Genomic DNA, 18,347 nt, shown 5'->3' with positions numbered 1-18,347 from the left:
GGGGCTTCAGCTGCTTGTGTCTCTCTGGGGACAAGCTTCAGGACAGGAGGAAGAGACATGCAGCATGAATTGGGGGAGCAGGTGTGCTGCAGGCTCAGGTGGCTGGACCGGGGGGCACTAGGCAGACACAGCCTGTACCACAAGGCTGTGCCCAGCTCAGGAAGCTCCCTCCAATGAGGGTCCAAGCATCCCCTGTGCCTCAGGGATGTGGGTGTGTCAGGCTGCAGCCAACACTGACCAACACCTGCTATTAACATTTTGTTTTCTAGTCTCCCTCTCCTGGAGCTACAAGCTTACTAGGTTCATTGTCTACCTTCCAAGTTATTGTAGGTGATGGTTTTGTCAAATGTACCCATGTAAAATAGCTTCCAAAATCATCTTCCTTGCCCCCTTAATCAATGTCACAAAAGTCAGATTTTGTTAAGACACCCTCAGTCTTTCAGCATCAATTTTTGTATCAATCAAAGTATGCTAGATTATGTCAAAATTTGAATGACATAAAATAATGAAAGTTTATTTATTTACTTTTTTTAAAGATTTTTTTTGATGTGGACCGTTTTTAAAGTCTTTATTGAGTTTGTTACAATATTGCTTCTGTCTTATGTTTTGGTTTTTTGGCTGAGAGGCAGGTGGGATCTTAGCTTCCCGACCAGGGATTGAACCTGCATCCCTGCACTGGAAGGCAAAGTCTTAACCACTGGACCTCCAGGGAAGACCCTACGAAGGTTTATTTCTTGTTCATGCTGTATATCTATTGCCAGTTGCTAGGTCCTCTTCACTTTATACCTTGTCACTCTAGGATATAGGCTGATGGAGCAGTCATGATCTTGAATGTTGCCAGACTCAAAAGCAGAGGGATTGTTCTAGAGGGTGACAAATCAGCAATTAGATGTTCTGTCCCTGAAGTGACACACTTCTGCTCAGAGCAGATTGGCCAGAACTAATCATGTAGTACCCCACCCAACCACAAGGTGGCCGGGAAGCGCAAACCACCAGGACCCCCGAAGGTGGAGAGCAGGAAATATTTGGTCAACAGCATAATTCAGCAGCAGATGAACTGTATAATTGAATGTACTCTGGGTCTGGGGAATAGAGGCCCAATTTTACTCGAGTTGCAGCCCCTCATGAGCCCATTTCCAGACTTAAGAGGCCCCTGACCAGCTTTAACAGCACAAGCACATACTATGCACTTTTTCCTAGTCTTCCACCGAGGAACCTGTGGTGATTTTGCCAGGTAACTCTACCAGGTAAAGAGGAACCGCCCTCCCAAACTTTCAGTTACAATCAACCCTAGCTCTGAGATAAAACCAGTTCCTTGATACGTAGACCACCAGCTTGGTCCACCACTCAGGGCTTTAAGAGCATCAGAGGATAACTGAAATTTTGGCTAGAGTCAACAGCAGGCCCTGTGAAGCAGCAATCATCAGGGTCATTTCCCCAGTTTCTGAATTGTCAGATGGCCTGATTGCCATGGAACTGCTCCCTGACTTAAAGAGTAGGTCTATTGTAACAGGAAAAGCCAAGTAGAAGCCGCTGGAGCATCCCTCCTGGCCACAGAGGAAACAAAAAGGAAGTTAACTCCTGCTTCCTAAGGCTTGAGGTTGTTGAGACTGTGTTTGCCTTGTCTCCTGCACTTGAGCGATTGCTACCAGCTGGCATGAAGGGTGTGTGCAGCTAGGGGAAGTGAATCGGTGAGAACCCAGCAGAGACCCAGATAAAAGGGGACAGAGCTGGTGGTATCCAAGGATGGCCAATAACTAGGGACCACATCCAGAGCATGTTCAGAGTTCTTTGTGTGGAGAAAGTGAGACACCTGATCAAGGGCAGTGGAAGGAGAAGTAACTTCACAAAATAAAAAAATGTAGAGGGACAAGGGGAGGCAGTCTTCTTAGGAAATGAGTCTGTCCTTCTGTAACTGGAAAAGCACCTTATGCAACCCAACGCATGACAACTCTTCATCAAAATACCTCAATTTTTGTTCATCATGAATATATAAAACTTTTGAAATATAGAAGAAATAGTTACGTCTGCATTCATCTAGTTTATTAATTTACTCATGTTTTAAACCATATTTCAAAGTGATACTTCAATCTATAAATGTTTCTTTGTCCATTCCACATTTTGTGAAACAACCCAGTGTGTTTACCACCCGAGAGCCTCCTGTTGAGTCATCCAACAGGTTTCTTGAAAAAGTCACTTCTTGAGAACAGAAAACCAAAAAGCCTGAGAATTCCAGCTCCCCACTTACCATCAAAAAGGTCTCAAGGAAATAAGTTTTCAGATGGTGCACTTATTGTAGGTGGAAATGGGGACCCACTTGACCACTCTGTGGAGGTGTGAGACTGGTATAACACCAAGGGAACACCCAAAGCACTGTCTACTAAAGGGTGGGAAAAGCAAATGACCCTGGGACTTGTGACATGGTCACAGCAGGTTAGGTTACGAACAAAGGATCTAAAAGGGTTCCTTAGATTTAAAAAAAAGGAGGGGGTGGGCTTCCCTGGTGGCGCAGCGATTGAGAGTCTGCCTGCCAATGCAGGGGACACGGGTTCGAGCCCTGGTCTGGGAAGATCCCACATGCCTGGTCTGGGAAGATCCCACATGCCGCAGAGCAGCTGGGCCCGTGAGCCACAATTGCTGAGCCTGCGCGTCTGGAGCCTGTGCTCCGCAACAAGAGAGGCCGCGATAGTGAGGGGCCTGCGCACCGCGGTGAGGAGTGGCCCTCACTTGCCACAACCTAGAGAAAGCCCTCGCGCAGAAACGAAGACCCAACACAGCCATAAGTAAATAAATAAATAAATAAAGAGTAAAAGAGAGTCATTTAAAAAAAAAAAAAAAGGAGGGGGAACTTTGATAGATTAAAGGAAATATAAGTCATGTCAACAGAATGCAGTGTGTGACTCAAACCAACATTTGGAGACAATCAGGGAAATTTTATCTGTGACTGGATATTAGACGTTTTTAAGAAATGATTATTTGCTTTAAAGATGAAGTAATAGAATGGTGTTTATGTTAAAAGAGTCTTTTTTTTTGGCCGTGCCACGTGGCTTGTGGGAATCTTAGTTCCCTGACCAGGGATCAAACCCGGCCCTCGGCAGTGAAAGTGTGGAGTCCTAACCACTGGACCACCAGGGAATTCCTGAGTGCTTTTCTTAAAGATACATAATATCTGCAATTTACTTTAAAATGACCCAGCAGCAGAGGTTGGGAAAGAGACAGAGAGGAAGTGTGTGTGTGTGTGTGTGTGTGTGTGTGTGTGTTGAAGGGGAAAGTAAAGAGGAAACAAGATTAGCCACAATTGATAATTGGTTGCTGAGTACTTGGGGGATGATTACACTATTCTCTTTGCTTTTAAGTATGACATTCTCCAGGGACTCCACTTTCTGGATCTCCTGCTGGTGCTTCCTGTTGACCGAACCCAACTGGAAGTTAGAGGGCCAGGGCACTCGTGATGCAGTGCATTCGGACCTGCTTCCGAGAAACAGAGCAAGGTGAAGTGTCAAGGGTCCATCTGGGGAGGCAAATTGAAGGATATTCAGCAAAATTCCCTTGGGTAGCATTTTAGAAGTTTCTAACGATGTTGAAACTGTGCATGGAATGTAACTTAGCACTTCTTTATACAAGGCAGCACTTCCCTGGGAAAAGAGGAGATGAGGGGTTAATAACACCTGACCGACCCAGAGACCTTGCAGGCTCACGTGCTGAGTTCCAGTAATTCCCCCAGTTGATTCAGTCCTGGAGTCACTTGGCTCATGGTTCGAAGTCCTGAAAAGAAAGAATCCTTCCACTGGACAGCCAAGCCTGGGCTGGTGAAGAACAGAAATCCTGACTTCCAGGTCCACATGGCAGACACAAAATCACGTGCTCACCAAACTGATTTGTTTTTCTCCTGGGCACACAGTAAAGAAAGCTACATTTTCCAAGTCCCTGGCATCAAGATGTCTAATTCTGGCCAATGAAATGTGGGTAGACGTGATGTGTGCCTTTTCCAGGGCTGGCCCTTAAACTTCTCATGCAACCCTCCACGTTCCCCCATTACACATCAGCTGGCCAGATGCAGGAGAAGAGTTCAAGAGCCCTGGGGACCATTGAGTCACTGGATACAGAGAGCCTGGCTCCCTGTCTGCTTGCAGGAAAGTCACCCAACTGGACACCTCTGGCATGAATCAGAAAGAGACCTTTGCTGGATTGAGACTGAGTTTTGGAGGTTGTTTTTACAGTGGCTAGCATACCCAGACTATCACAGCCACCAACACTGCACACAATAAGAGAGAAGCAATTTTACAAAAGAAAACCAGGAAGCTATATATATATTTAAAAAGAGAGAAATGAAGTATTGGTCATGTCTTTTACCATACAGTAGATAAAATGATCAATATTTCTTTTTCGCCTTCTGGATTTATTGACATGCTTAGCTACCAAGATTATAAAAACATTTTTCTATCTATTTTTAAGGAGTCTGTGTGGTAGGCAGCCTCCAAAATGACCCCTATGATCCCTGCTCCTAGTATTCACACCATGGCATAGTCCCTCCTTCAGTATATCCTAACTTATTCATAAGGAAACTGAGGCCCAGGGAGGGGCGTGGCATGTCCAAGGATACACAATGATAAAGTGTCACAGCCAGGACTAGGATGAAGGTCTTCCCGCATCTCCACTGCTCACTATGACCAAAGTCAAAGGCTGACTGTTCCCATGCATTTGGCAGGTGCAGCAGCTTTTGAGTTCCTGCCATATGCCATGCCAGCCCTGTGAGGATGCAATGGATTAGACCTGGTCCTTGTCTCCAGGCAGTGAAACTGACTGAGGAATAGTAGCACCAACTAAACAGGCACAACACTTGCACATACTTTACCTGTAAGGACTCATTTATTCCTTACAATCCAGCAGGGCCGGTACTATTATTATTCTCCATTTTGTAGATAAACAAACTGAAGCCAGTGAAATTAAGTAACTTGCTTGTAGTCTCACAACAGATAATGGGCAAAGCTGGGATGTGAATCTAGGCTGAATAAGCTAGATTCTTGTGGTTGCATGCATATGAGGGGAAAAGGAAGAAGGCGGTGTCTGAGCTGAGCCTGGAAGTGCATTTTCGTAGAGTGGGAAGGGAGGAAGGACAGCAGGAAGGGAAGAACAACGTTAGCCTCAGGCAGATACAGCAACCTAGAGCTGAATCTCTGTGCCCAAGGATCCCAAAGGCCCTGGGCCTGCTTCTCTGACATTCCACCCCCATTTTAACCTTGGCTGTGGAGCGCTGGAGGGCCCTGCCGAGAAGGTGACCCATCGATCACCTTCAACTCCTGCAGTAACCGGCCTCCACCAGCAGGGGGTGGAGCGGAAGAGCCCTCGGCCGGCATCCTCAGTACAGCCAGCCCGCCACTGGGTGGCATTGCGGCTCCTCAAGAAAGGTAGAGGCCCGGCGGGATACTAGCCACAAAAAGGAGTGGGAGCGATGCTGGGCCCTCCTGTGCCGGGCACGGGGTTTACAAGAGAGACAAGAAATAGTTCCTGCCTTCCAGGAGCCCATGGTGAGACAGAGAGACACACGGATAACTAATTAATTGTTCTGACGAGTGGTTCCAACTGAAAGGCCCGAGGGAGGAGGCGGTGTTTGAATGCTGATACAGGATTCCTTGTAGGCCATTCTGGCACAGGATGGCTGTGATGGTGCTGGCTCCCGCGGCACAGTGTGCAGACGTGGGGTGGGGGGAGAGGATTCTGCAGGGCGCTTAGGAGGGCAGCTGGCGGCGGGAGGCCTCCGTCAGCAGCGGTGCGCCTCTGTGCACAGGAGCCGCAGTGCCACAACCCCGTACGCCCCTCCCACCCCGGGGTGCTCTTTACCTCCGTGAAGCACTTAATTCAGGGACATGGAGAGGCCCCAGTGTTAGGACGACTAGAAAATGCTGGAAACCCCTGGAAGGGTTGGAAGACTACCGGCCTCCTGTCCTCTCGCTTCCTGGCCCTCCTGGAGCTCGGCCTCCAATCCCAGCTCTGGTGCCACCTTGCTGCGGGACCTGGGCCCAGACGCCGCAGCTCTTGGGGCTCAGTGACTGCATCTGTAAAAGGGGTCTTTCATGTGCACAAATATGTTGAAAATGCAAAATGTTAGTCAGAAGCCACAGGGTGGGGGAAAATAAGTCAAATAGCAACAGAACAGCCCATGTGGTTTCCTGCTGACCTGAAGGTGCGCCCCAGTCTTCTTTTGGGAGGTGGGGCAGCTGGGGGCAGCAGACTCCCTGTGCTCACTTCAGGCCTGGCCAGGGCCCACTGGAAAACCAGAATATGTCTTTGTCCTTGGAGCACAGTTCATCTCCACAGAGTCTGTAAAATTTGATAGGCCCAGCTTTGCAGCAGGGAAATAAATGGTTTAATATCTGCTAGATATATTTTCATCAAGTTTTTAAAGATGGAACAAAGACTCTCTGTTTTCAAATTTTCTATTCAGAAATGAATGCATCATGATGTTGAAACCCACGTTCCAAAGGCTGAACTAAAATCGACTTCCTAAAGAGAAACACAGGTGAAGACGGACTGGCGGAGGTTAGTGATTGGAGACTTCAAACCCGTGCGTCGCAGGTGGTCAGCATCGGGGTCGGCGGGCTCTTACCACACACACCCATCACTTGAAGGGGCTGCCTGTTTTTGCCCCCAATCCTACCACAGGCACAGAAGGGACAGGGCAGGTCGGGGGCTGCAAGCCAGGACCCGGTGTATCATTTCAAGCAGATACTCTGTGCCTCTTTTTGTCATTTACAAGTGACTCTGGTGAGAGGTGATAAGGGTGCTTGGAGGTGCCCAGGGTTTGCCAGGGAGGGAGCTCTTCCTCACACTCCCCTCCACCAGTTTCCAGCCCCAGAGCCAGACTTGCCCACCCCAGCTGGGTAGCCCAGGTCACCTTTTAGAGACTCCAGAAGAGGCACAAGGGGCTTTGCTGCAAGCAACATGTGCGTAGGGCTGCACAACTTTTTCATTTAAATAGTGTATTACAGATCAATACAAATTGCAGTTTTCCAAAGTTGCTTTTAATTACACATTTCTGTTGTTCTGCAAAGCAACAAAAATTTTATATATTGTAACTACCTATTTGAGTAATGAGGGGAGGGGAGGAGAATGGCCTGAGGGGAGCTGATGGGGATTAAGGGAGATAAAGCCCTCTGGTCCTGCCCTCTCCTTTGCCTTTGTCCATTTGCTCCTAAACAATTACCTTTTAATGTTACAAAGAGTGATGCAGCAAGAAGGTCAAGAAATGCACTTGGCCCAGCCTTTGTGGTACCACACTCTGTAGTCAGATTGTATGTAATTTCATCCCCAAATTGATGAGGAGCTTTCGGGTCAGACGGAACTAGGTGCAGAAATGCTTCAGCACAGAAGCTGGCCTTGGAGGAGGGGCAACTGGGTTTCCAGAGGCATGATGCAACCCCCAGGCACAGATTTTGTTTTCTGCAACTGTGGGGTCCAGGAGAGGATTTGGGGAAACTGGGAATTTATCTTATTCCTCATCTCTTCTGCAGAATGCTTCTAATCCCTTTATGGGGTATCCTGGCACCACTGAGCTCTTTTTATAAATTTTAGATATGTAGATTTAAGCAAGTGATGTCGTGTCTGGTCATTTCATCAGTAAGAGCTTACTGTTGACTTTGTCAGTATCTTGGTGGTGTATTATCCTTAATACATAAAGAGCTCATATAAATCAAATAAAAAATGAGAACCCCAATTGAAACATGGGCAAAAGAGATGAAAAATACAATTCACAAAAGGTTAAAAATGCCCAGTTTTAGATGAAACTGGCCCTCACTTTCTATGACTAGGTGTGTAATTTTATACAGTCTTTCAATTGAGAATAGTTTAAAAATTGTTGAATGTATATACTCTTTTTTTTAAAAATCAGTTAATTTATTTATTTTTATTTTTGGCTGTGTTGGGTCTTCGTTGCTGTGTGCAGGCTTTCTCTAGTTGTGGTGAGCGGGGGCTACTCTTCATTGCGGCATGTGGGCTTCTCATTGCGGTGGCTTCTCTTGTCGTGGAGCACGGGCTCTAGGCACGCGGGTTTCAGTAGTTGTGACACGTGGGCTCAGTAGTTGTGGCTTGCAGGCTCTAGAGCACAGGCTCAGTAGTTGTGGTGCACGGGCTTAGTTGCTCTGCGGCATGTGGGATCTTCCCGGACCAGGGCTCAAACCCATGTCCCCTCCATTGGCAGGCAGATTCTTAACCACTGTGCCACCAGTGAAGTCCCAGTGTGTATACTCTTTGATCAAGCAGTTCCAATTCCAGAAATTCATCCTGTGGAAACCCCTGCCCAACTAAGCAGAGACAGATATACAAGGATTTTCCTTGTAGTACTATTTTCTTTATAGGCAAATTGGAAAAATCATAAAAGTCCATCAAGAGTAGATTGGTTAAAAAAAAAAAAGAGTATATTGGTTAAACTATGGTATAAGCACACAATGGAATACCGTATAACTATTAAAAAAGATACAATAGATCCATACCTGTTTTTTTGTTTCTTTGTTTTTTTTTTTTATTTTTGGCTGTGTTGGGTCTTTGTTGCTGCACACGGGCTTTCTCTAGTTGCAGCGAGCGGGGGCTACTCTTCGTTGTGGTGTGCGGGCTTCTCATTGCAGTGGCTTCTCTTGTTGCGGAGCATGGACTCTAGACGCTGGCTTCAGTAGTTACAGCACACGGGCTCAGTAGTTGTGGTGCACAGGCTTAGTTGCTCCATGACATGTGGGATCTTTCCAGACCAGGGCTCGAACCTGTGTCCCCTGCATTGGCAGGCAGATTCTTAACTACTGTGCCACCAGGGAAGCCCAGATCCATACCTCTTCATGTATGCCAATAGATCTTCAATATATTGTCAAGTAAAAAAAAGCAGATTAAAAACTAGTATGTTCCTGTGAGTTCTTCTATATAAAAATAGAAATCTATATATACATAGAAAATCTGGAAAGTTATAGAGCACATTAAACTTTTGCAAGTGGCTAGCTTTGGGAAGGATTTAAAATTTCCTATTTCTACTCTTTTGGATTAAAAAAAAACCTTTTGTAATATTTCTTAGTATTATGGTCAGTAAAAATAATAGAGTTTCCATCTGGGGAGAAAACAAATATTCCAACACTTTAATCCCTATATCTTTGGATGTTTCATGAGTTATTTGCCTGTTGTGAATGGGTCTGATATGATTTCAAACCCACTTGTTTATGACTGAAGTGAAGTTATTTTAATCTACTTGGTTATGGCAAAGACCAAAAAAAAGTTGTTTTTAGAGGTAAAATTGTTTTGATATAAGAATGAAGTAAGTAGTGTCAGGAAGTCATCATCTTGTTTGTTGTCACTGGTAAGCACTCAGTAGCTCAGCTGCTGAGGGGCCCCAGTGGGAGCTTATTGATAAGAACATGTGAAGAACTGACACAGGCATACCCCAGAGATGATATTGCAGGTTCAGTTCCAGACCACTGCAATAAAGCGAGTCATACTTTTTTTTTGGTTTCCCAGTGCATATGAAAGTTATGTTTACACTAAACTGTAGTCTATTAAGTGTGCAAGAGCATTATATCTTAAAAATGTACATACCTTAACTTAAAAATACTCTATTGCTAAAAAATGCTAATCATCATTTGACAGCAAAATGTTGCCACAAACCTACAATTTGTGGAAAAACGCAATAAAGTGAAATGCAATAAAACGAGGTATGCCTGTAAATACTGAGTGTTTGTGGGGCTATCAGCGTCTGGGCAGGCAGCCCTTTGCTGATCTAAGTAGTCTGGGGGACTGTTAGACATGAGCTCCTATGAGATAAGGGTGAGTCTTTTACTGGCAGTAGGGAAAGCCTCTCAGCGGCTCCTCCAAGGAGGCCATCTTGCCCAACAACAACAGTGCCTTCGTTCCCTAGCAATGTGCTCTAGCAACAAGGGACTTTGACTTTTGTGCTGGCAGGTGGACATCAGCTAGTAGTTGGCTAAGTCATCTGTCCCCTCCCAGCTTGTATAAAGGTACATCTCATGCTGAATTTGGACTTTATTCCTTTCCTCTCCCCTTGCCTGGAACAATAGTGTGATTAATCTGTCAGTGGTTTGGGGTATGTTATTTCGTTATTGGCTTATTAAGAGACATTATCCTGTATGCTCTTAGCTTGTGAAATTCCCACAGTGAAACTGTGTTAAATAAATTGCTGTGCATAAATTTTGCCAAAACAAAACACTGCCCCTCACCAGGTCAGGGAGGAGGTCAGTCAGTTCACCTCAGTCTTACAGGTGGGCCCCTTGAACCCCCAGGAGTGTAGGGAGCTTGGCCGGGATCACACAGTCGGAAGTGAGTGCTCACTTCTCTTCAACTAGATGTTTCACAAGGAACTTTTTGTTTTTCTTTTTCTGAGAGCCATCCCCTTTGCCCTGAGTATCTTCCGGCAGTCACCTTGGTATTCTGTATTTTCCTGTAGCAGATGCTACCTTACCTGTACCCTCTTAACTTTCTCATTTCATTGTATGCTGGCCTGACTTCTGAATGCTGGTATGTGCATCTAATTGCCTGAGAGCATTCTCTAGAGCCCACTCTGCCTTCAAAAACAGTCCAGAAGTGACAGAGAGTTCATCCCTCCTGGTGGCAGCCCTCTACTTAATCATAGGCAGGAGTTGGTGTATAAACACCCCAGCTCCCTCACTCCTCAGCTGGCAGAACACTGAGCCAGCTGTTCTACACTGACTTCCAGAGTTCCATACCAGACTGACCTCCTGTTGCCCACAATGGTAATTTGCTTGATAACATAGTATATTGACTTCCTTCCCTAACTTACTTTCCCACACCCTTAATGGGGTTTCCAGGGAGCCTTTCCCAAATAAATTACTTTCATTTAAATCCTTAGGTCAGAATCTGCTCCTGGGTCTACTCAAACTAAGATGCTCTGCTTTGTTAGCAAGTAGGAAATGGGAATCAGCCAGGATGGAGGAGCCAAGGGGTTTGAGGGCAATAATCACTCCTTGATGCCAGGTTAGGGCTCTGGAATAACCTAGAAAAAGGAGAATACCAAAATTCCCTCATAGTTCCAGTGTGCTAGGACAGGGTTTGGCCAGCTTTTTCTGTAAAGGGCCAGTAATTAAATATTTTAGTCTTTGTGGACTATATGGTCCATGTTGCCGTTGCCCAGCCCTGCCACTGTGGTATGAAAGCAGTCATAAATAATACGACAAGAAATGGGTACGGCTGTGTTCCAATAACACTTTATTTGCAAAAAGGCAGCAGGCCAGATTTGGCCCACAGGCTGAGTTTCCTGACCTTTGCTCCAGGACAACAGCGAGAGGCTGGGCAATCAGCTGGCCAGAATGGGGTGCTGGGTGGGAGGTGAGACCCGTTGCTGCCTTGGACTCTATGAATCCAGCAGCAGAGCTCTCCGCCTGAGAGTCCCATGGCTCTGCTGCCAAGTCAGGAAATACTCCTACAGCTCTGTCGACAGTGGGGCACTCAGTGTCTTACTTTCCAAGCTCAGGATAAGCTTTCTGCTTCACTTTTATGCTAATAGGTCACTTTTCCTAATGGGAAGAGTCCTGCCCACTAGAAAAAAAAATCCAGCCCCCCCCCACCAGAAGGAAAAGCAGCTTAATATTTTAAAAGGCATATAAAATTGGTAAATTCAACTGATGTTTCAAATAAGACAGGGAATACAAAACTTGATTGCAAATAATTTACGGAGCAAGAAATGGAGTCTTCTGTTGGAAACTAAAGACATGATATTGATAGATGACTGCGAGAAAGGCCTTGTTTATGGTACTGAAAAGTACAGAACCAAGTTCACCAAAAGAGAGTTGATCCAAAGATGGGTGACAGCATTAATAAGAAAACTGTTCTAAATAATACAGGTCTCCTGCTCTGATGAATTACATTCTGGAAAACTTGCAAATAAGCTAACAAAACTAGTTGGTTACCATTTCCAGTTTCCAAAAAAGAATTCTCCATAGTGAACTTCCTGCAGGCCCAAGGTCATATTGTAGACTGAGTTTTTGGAGAGGTTGGTTTGTGAGCTGACCTAAAAAGGCAGTGAACCCCAGAATGAAGAAGAGACAGTATCAGGCTAACTTTATTTGCTCTTTTGATGGTGTTAATCTGCTGGTGTGTCAGAAAGTGCAGAAGACAGAGGGTGTGGTAGAAAAATATTTTGATACATTGATCTTTGTGCTTTTCCCTTTTCAATTCCTAGTGCCTTGTGGCCCTCCCCAGACCAATCAGCTAGGCCCGTCTCCCAATCCTGTCTCAAGAGAGGTCAATTACTTCAAATGGGCATAGGTATCAAAGAACTCTTTGAGTTCTAAAATAGGCTTTTAGAATTTGTGACAAAGACACCACTTTGATAGAAAGGGTTTTAGAATCCCCAAAGCTTTCCATTGCCTTGGATGTCAAAAATAAAGCCCAAAAGAACTCAGGGCATCTAGCTTATGCCATAAATAACTGTTTTGGGGAACTGTAGGTAAAATGCCAAATTAACCCCACTTCACACATTTGAGATAAAATTTCCACTTCCCTGGGGACAAGCAGGACAAATATGACCTGGCAAAGAGATTAGAAGTGTTCAAGTCAAGGTTACAGCGACATGAATTGCATGGAAAACAAGATTAGAATCAGCGTGAAGCAATGGCCTAGAATGCCTTCCTAAACTTGGAGTGGGGACATCCTTTTTAATTTCAAAGTTCTTCAAAATTCAGAAGTCATAGACTAAAATTCAATCAATTTGATTACATAAAATCTAGACATTTCTGCATGGAAAAAAATTAATAACAAAACGAAAACTCTAGAAACAAATTGTCAAAAAAAATGACAGGCTTTCACTTCAGGCTGTAATGGAATGAAAAGGACCAGATTTAGCATTCTGCCAAGAGACCAATTAAACAAAAAACTGGACAGAATATGTGAAATTGATCTCAGACATCAAATAACAGGCAACACACACTGTGATACTTTTTGTTTTTAATTTATTTATTTTATTTACTTATTTTTGGCTGCATTGGGTCTTCGTTGCTGTGTGCTGGCTTTTTCTAGTTGCAGCGAGCGGCGGCTACTCTTGTTGCAGTGCGTGGGTTTCTCATTGTGGTGGCTTCTCTTGTTGTGGAGCACAGGCTCTAGGCACGCAGGCTTCAGTAGTTGTGGCACGTGGGCTCAGTAGCTGTGGCTCGCAGGCTCTAGAGCACAGCCTCAGTAATTATGGCGCATGGCTTAGTTGCTCTGTGGCATGTGAGATCCTCCTGGACCAGGGCTCGAACCTGTGTCCCCTGCATTGGCAAGCAGATTCTTAACCACTGTGCCACCAGGGAAGTCCCACGACTGTGATACTTGAGAGAAAGGAAACAAATGAGTTGAGCCCTATGATCACCACAGCTTTCTGCCTGGAGGCATATTTCAAACTATAGAGTAAGGAAGAGGAGTCCAAACATAGTCCAACAATCTTGCTTAGATGAAGAGCCAGAGTTCAGGATTATCTGAGGTGGCTGGAAATTGCAGGGCAGAGTTCAGAGAGGAGTAGATTATGCAGAAAAAGAATTCCAGAAATCTCCATAGATACCTCCATGAATCTTTGCTGAATACTAACATGTGAATGTATGGGATAAAACTTCATGAGGCTGGTTGGAGACCAACCAGGAAGCTATGAGCTGAATGGTTCCCCAAACTCACAAAAAACTGGAACACATTTGAGTTCTGACCAGCCAGAATAGAGAGATCTAATCCATCACTTGGGGCTCTAAGTGGGCCATGCCTTAGTAAAAAGGCTCAACTATCCCTAGAATATAGGCCTCTCTAAACACACTTTAATGACACTGTAGAGGAGCCTCAAAAGGATCAAGCTGAACTGAAGGATCAAGCTGTTCTCATTGACTATGAGAACAAAGCCCAACATCCTGTAGAGGAAGAAAACAAAAATAAGACACACAACAATGTAAAACAATGGTTAACATCCAAATTTACTAGACATAGAAGAAACCAGAAAATGTGATCTGTAACTAGGAGAAAAATCAGTCAATACAAATAGACTCAATGATAGATTTGATAGAACTAGCAAATAAGAATATTAAAACAGCTATTATAGCTATTTCATGTATTTAAAAGAAAACATGAACATAATAAGGAGAGGAAGCATGAACACAAAAAGAAAGAGACGAAAGATAGGAAAAAAAGAGCAAAATGAAACTCCTAGAGGTGAAAAACAATACCTATGATGAAAAAAAATCACTGGATGGAATTAAAAGCACGTTAAACAATGAAGAAAACAATCAGTAAACCTGAAGAGACAGGAATAGATTCTATTCAGAATGAAACGAGAGAAAAAGAAAGCCTTAAAAAAGTGAACAGAGTCTAGTGACTTGTGGGACAGTATCCAATGGTCTAACATAGTTCTAATTGGAAACCCAGAAAGAAAGGAGAAATAATAATACAGAAAAAAATATTTGAAGAAGTAGTGGTCAAAATTTTTTCCATGGGCGATAAATACTATCCAAAAACATCAACAAACACGAAACAGGATGACTACACACACGCACATCACCACCAGCACCAGCACCAGAATCAAGACACATTATAATCAAATAGCTGAAAGCCAAAATATTATTAACAGAAAAATCTTAAAATTAGCCAGAGGAAAAAAGAAACAAAGGAATAAAGATAAGAATTAATGAAAACTTTTCAGAAACTATGTAAGTCATAAGGCCATGGTACATTTTTTTTTTTTTTTTTTTTTTTTTAGGAATTCCTTTATTTTTATTTATTTATTTTTGTTGGGTCTTCGTTTCTGTGAGGGCTTTCTCCAGTTGCGGCAAGCGGGGACCACCCTTCATCGCGGTGCACGGGCCTCTCACTATCGCGGCCTCTCTTGTTGCGGAGCACAGGCTCCAGACACGCAGGCTCAGTAGTTGTGGCTCACAGGCCTAGTTGCTCCGCGGCACGTGGGATCTTCCCAGACCAGGGCTCGAACCCGTGTCCCCTGCATTGGCAGGCAGATTCTCAACCACTGCGCCACCAGGGAAGCCCCCCATGGTACATTTTTAATGTGCTAAAAAACATGATCAACCTGGAATACATATGTACCAAATATTGTTTACAAAAGAAGATAAAATAAAAATCTTTTCAGACAACAATAACAAAAGCTGAGTAAATTTGTCACCAGTTGGCCCATACCACAAGAAATGTTAAAGGAAGTTCTTTGGATGTAAGGAAAATGAAACACATGGAAACCTTGATCTATAGACAGGAAGGAATGGCACCATAAATGGTTGGGAGTCATGACAAATGCAGAAGTAAAATGTGTGAAAGTGGGTGGAAAAAGGAAAATGGAAGTGTGCTGTTGTAAGATTCTTACAATTTACATTAGGTTATATAGTATTATTTGAAGGTAGACTGTGAAAAGTTAAAGGTGTATATTGTATGTGCTACAGCAACCACTAAAACTAATAAAACAAAGAGGTAGAGCTAGTAAGCCAATAGAAGATGTAAAATGGAAGCATAAAAAATTAATCAAGGGAATTCCCTGGCAGTCCAGTGGTTAGGACTCTGCACTTTCACCGCCAAGGGCCCGGGTTCAATCCCTGGTTTGGGAACTAAGATCCTGCAAGCCGCGTGCACGGCAAAAAAAAAAAAGAAAAAAAAAAAGAAAATCCAAAATAAGCAGTAAAAAAAGAAAGAACAGTTGGTACAAGTAGAAAACAAATAGAAGATAGTAGACTTAAACCCAATCATAACAATAAGTACAATAAATGTACATGGTCTAAACATTCTAGTTAAAGGGCAGAAGTATCAGACTGGATAGAAAAGCAATACTGTACAATGTGCTGTATACAAGAAACCCACTTTAAACATAAAGACACAGACAAAATAAAGTAAAAGAATGTAGAAAGATATACTATGGAGGCACCAATCATAAGAAAGCTAGAATGGCTAAATTAATATCACACAAAGAATATTACAAGCAATAAAGAGGGACATTACAAAGACATAAATATACTAAATACATACATACCCAATAACAAAGCTTCAAAATACATGAAGAAATAAACAAAAAAGCTAAAATAAATGAATAAATCGACAATTATATTTCGAAATACAAACATGCCTCTTTTGGTCATTGATTCAATAAATAGGAAGAAAATCAGTAAGAATGTAGAAAACCTAAAAACATTATCAACAGCTTAATTTAAATTCATAGAACACTCTACTCAATATATAATTTTCACATGCACATTTATTAAAATATACCAAATGCCATAAAACAAGCCTCAATAATATTAAAAGGATTGAAATTACACAAATACAAAATGAAGCAAAATGAGCAAAAGAAAGACTGAAAAAAGTGAATAGCACTCAATGAGCTATGTGACAATATCAAGTAGTCTAACATTTGTATGAATGAGATTAAATTAAGAATTAGTAGTTGAGTTGAATTAGAAGAGAAATCAATATTAGAAATGAATCTAGAAAAATCTCCAAATATTTGGAAGTTAAACAACACTTCTAAATAACCCATTAATCAAAGAGAAAATCACAAGGAAAATCAGAAAATACATTGAACCGATTGAAAACGAAGACACAACATTTCAAAATTTGTGGGATGAAGCTAAAGCAGTGCTTACGGGGAATATTATAACTTCAAATGTTTATATTTAAAAAGAAGAAAGGGGCTTCCCTGGTGGCACAGTGGTTAAGAATCCGCCTGCCGATGCAGGAGACATGGGTTCAAGCCCTGGTCTAGGAAGATCCCACATGCCACAGAGCAACTAAGCCCGTGCGCCACAACTACTGAGCCTGCACTCTAGAGCCGGTGAGCCACAACTACTGAGCCTGTGTGCCACAACTACTGAAACCCGTGTGCCTACAGCCCTTGCTCCACAACAAGAGAAGCCACCACAATGAGAAGTCCACGCACCACAATGAAAAGTAGCCCCCACTTGCCGCAACTAGAGAAAGCCTGTGCACAGCAACAAAGACCCAACGCAGCCCAAAAATAAATAAATAAAATATAAAGAAGAAAGGTCTAACATCAAAAATCCAATTTAGTACATTAAGAAGCTAGGAAAACAACAACTTAAATCTAAAATAAGTACATGAAAGGAAAAGATAAAGATAAGGGGCTAATATCCAAAATATATAAAGAACTCATACAACTCAACGGCAAAAAAAAAAAAAAAAAAGATTCAAACAATCCAATTACAAAATAGAGAAACAGAACAGATATGTTTCCAAAGAAGACATGCAAATGGCCAACAGGTACATGAAAAAGTGCTTGACATCAGCAACCATCAGGGAAATGCAAATCAAAACCACAATGAGAGGGACTACCCTGGCGGTCCAGTGGTTAAGACTCTGCGCTTCCAATACAGGGGGCGTAGGTTCAATCCCTGGTCAGGGAACTAAGATCCCACATGCTGCATGGCACGCCCCAAAATAAAAAAATAAAAAACCACAATGAGATATTACTTCACACTTGGTAGAATGGCTGTCATCAAAAATACAAGAGATAGCAAGTCTTGGAGGATGTGGAGTAAAGGAAACTCTTGTGCACTGTTGATGGGAATATAAATTGGTATAGCCAAACAGTATGCTGGTTTCTCAAAAAATTAAAAATAGGACTACCATATGATTCAGCAGTTCTACTTCTGGGTATATATCTAAAGGAAATGAAAACAGAATCTTGAAGAGATATCTGCATTCCCATGTTTATTGCAGCATTATTCACAATAGCCAAGATACGGAAACAACCTAAGTGTCTGTCAATGGATGAATGGATAAAGAAGATGTGGCACATATGTACAATGGAATATTACTCAGCCATAAAAAGGAATGACATAAAGTTATTTGTAGTGAGGTGGATGGACCTAGAGTCTGTCATACAGAGTGAAGTAAGTCAGAAAGAGAAAAACAAATACTGTATGCTAACACATATATGTGGAATCTAAAAAAAAAAAAAGTTCTGAAGAACCTCAGGGCAGGACAGGAATAAAGACACAGACGTAGAGAATGGACTTGAGGATGTGGAGGGGGAAAGGTAAGCTGGGACGAAGTGAGAGAGTGGCCTTGACATATATCCACTACCAAATGTAAAATAGATAGCTAGTGGGAAGCAGCCGCATAGCACAGGGAGATCAGCTCGGTGCTTTGTGACCACCTAGAGGGGTGGGATAGGGAGGGTGGGAGGGAGATGCGAGAGGGAGGGGATATGGGGATGTATGTATACGTATAGCTGATTCACTTTGTTATACAGCAGAAACTAACACACCATTGTAAAGCAATTATACTCCAACAAAGATGTTAAAAATAAAAGATTTGGTGTACATATATATGTATGTATGTATATGTATATACACACACAATGGAATATTATT

General features: G+C 43.0%; 1 long non-coding RNA gene across 1 annotated transcript; it reads left to right on the top strand.

The window, feature by feature from the left end:
- Nucleotides 1–6,268: 6,268 nt before the first annotated feature.
- On the top strand, nt 6,269–15,626 carry LOC309635484. The gene is made up of 2 exons (XR_014248853.1): nt 6,269–14,673; nt 14,996–15,626. It is a non-coding gene; the product is annotated as an uncharacterized lncRNA (long non-coding RNA).
- The last annotated feature ends 2,721 nt before the right edge of the window (nt 15,627–18,347 follow it).

The sequence above is a fragment of the Balaenoptera borealis genome (assembly GCF_965194805.1).
Source record: "Balaenoptera borealis genome assembly, chromosome: 10".
Taxonomy (NCBI): Eukaryota; Metazoa; Chordata; class Mammalia; order Artiodactyla; family Balaenopteridae; genus Balaenoptera; species Balaenoptera borealis.
Note: the sequence above shows the minus strand (reverse complement) of the source record. Positions and strands in the feature narration are given on the sequence as shown.